Genomic DNA, 2,409 nt, shown 5'->3' with positions numbered 1-2,409 from the left:
TATTTAGTCTGAATTTCTAAATTAGAAATTTGAGTCAGAAGCCCCTGCCTTCAGAATTAGGACCCCACGGCAAGGATTTCTTCCACCTTGGATCTTTGTACGGTTTCCCTCTGTTGCTCATTATTGTACAATACCCTCCAGCCCCCTGTAAACACGCTATCTTCATAGACCGCGTGATGTGTTTAGAAACTGACATCATCAACAGTGTTATTTCTGTGAGCCCCTTGAGTGACTGACAGATGATCCACCTTACCATCTAGAGTTTTCAATTCCTGTGAAAATATATTCAAATGACTTGGACAAAAATTAAAGTAAAAATCGATCCCACAATGAGTAGAGGTTTCCTTCCCCCGACCCCCACCCCTCCAAAAAAAGCCATCAGTGACTTGTCAGTCCTCTGAGTATGCTGTCCTTGGGAAAGCTACAAGTTCTGCTCCTTGGCCTAGTTAGGAAAGCAGTTGCAGTGGTCATCTCTTTCATGTTGACAGGATCAGGGTTCAGTGAGACCCAGAACTCAATGCTTCTGAAGAAGGCCATCCTCTTTCTTCCACATGGGAATGCCAGGGACAAAACCAGAGGTGATGCCACAAGAAGGCTCTCGCAGAGGACAATGCTCCAGAGAGAGCCGTGATCCCTGCATCAGCCACCGGAAAAGGCGTGATAGCGATGTGGCAAGGAGGGGAAGGAGGATGACAAAATGAGAGTAAGGCTGAACTTAGAGGAGAGACCTTTTCTGGAAGTTGGGCTCCAGGGATAGCAAATGGGAGAATTTGTATATAAGGACTGGTGAGGACTGGAGCCTCTGAGACTCCTGGAGATGTGCTTTTCAATCACTGATGTCTGCTGTTAACTGGATGTTCAGAGACTTGCTGGACGGTGCACAGTCCTGAGGTTTTGTACCCCCCCTTCTTATTAAACTGAGCCGTTCGGATGGAATGCTGCCAGAAAACCACTGCTTTAACACCATCTCCTCTTGCTTGTGGCTGTCATTACAGGTCATAGTTTATGCACTTTAATTAAAATGGAGATGATGTTCTTTAAACTTGATTCTGAGGTTTGTCCTGTGACTGGTACTATTTTTTTTTAAAGGAAAGTAAATAAAACTGACATTTTCATTCTTAGTGTGTCTAGCCCCAATTACACTCCCGAATCAACTCTCTATCTAAAAATGCAGACCTCACCAGCTCCCGAATTCTTGTCATACAACAAGGATGGTCACAGACATGGGTTGAATACCACCTTAATATTTACCAAGAGCTCGCAGGGCCTCTACCTTTCCTGTTCATATACAGCCCAGACGAGCCTGTAAGGGCAAGAATTATTGTTATTCCCAGTGTGTGGATGACACAATTAGGTTTGATGAAGTGAAGTGTCTGGTGTGAGCTCACAGAGATGGTGAGTAGCGTCCCCACGTCTCTTGGGTCTGGATTTCACTTCCTTCCTATTCAGTTTCCTTAATTCCTACCTAAGTTAGTGGAACAACTTCATTAAGGTGATTTGTGGACCTCTCACACTGGGTGGGACTTTGGGGTGGGTCAGGATGTTCACTTTGGATCCCATATGCTCTCATCCCAGTGGGTGGAGCATGAGGACACTGATTGACAGGCTGGGGTCCTGAACGCCACTTACGTTCTGTCACCCGGAGAATACAGTTTGCTTCCTTCACATATGTAGGCTAAATGGCTACACGATGCCTGATTTCCATGTAACCGGTGCACATAAATTCTTCCATGTTTTGTTCACGTGATTTGCTGTCTTTCATCATCTCTGGGAGTCCCCTTTATATAAAATCTTTCTATATGCCTGTTTTCTCAAAAGCTTTCAGGACACTCTCATTGGATAGGACCAATCCCCTCACACCCTTGAGCCAATTCGTGGTCGGCCATGTCTTCAATCCCAACACATTTGGTATTTATAAGACATTTAGACAAATTTCCCCTTAAGATGGGTCCTATTCATAAGAATCGTATTACCGTGCTCACTTCGGCAGCACATATACTAAAATTGGAACGATACAGAGAAGATTAGCATGGCCCCTGCGCAAGGATGACACGCAAATTCGTGAAGCGTTCCATATTTTTATGCCCTTCAACAGAGGAATGGATACAGAAAATGTGGTACATCTACACAATGGAATATTACTCAGCTATCAAAAACAACGAGTTTATGAAATTCGTAGGCAAATGGTTGGAACTGGAAAATATCATCCTGAGTGAGCTAACCCAATCACAGAAAGACATACATGGTATGCACTCATTGATAAGTGGCTATTAGCCCAAATGCTTGAATTACCCTAGATCCCTAGAACAAACGAAACTCAAGACGGATGATCAAAATGTGAATGCTTCACTCCTTCTTTAAATGAGGAAAAAGAATACCCTTGGCAGGGAAGGGAGAGGCAAAGATTAA

The 2,409-nt window shown here is 44.0% G+C and overlaps 1 non-coding gene across 1 annotated transcript; it reads left to right on the top strand.

Annotated features, from left to right (window-relative positions):
- Window positions 1–1,974: 1,974 nt before the first annotated feature.
- On the top strand, window positions 1,975–2,081 carry LOC120096865 (U6 spliceosomal RNA). The gene has a single exon (XR_015637740.1). It is a non-coding gene; the product is annotated as a U6 spliceosomal RNA (small nuclear RNA).
- The last annotated feature ends 328 nt before the right edge of the window (window positions 2,082–2,409 follow it).

Source organism: Rattus norvegicus, chromosome 14 (genome assembly GCF_021556685.1).
Source record: "Rattus norvegicus strain SHRSP/BbbUtx chromosome 14, alternate assembly SHRSP_T2T, whole genome shotgun sequence".
Lineage (NCBI taxonomy): Eukaryota > Metazoa > Chordata > Mammalia > Rodentia > Muridae > Rattus > Rattus norvegicus.
This window is presented reverse-complemented; position numbering and strand designations above follow the sequence as displayed.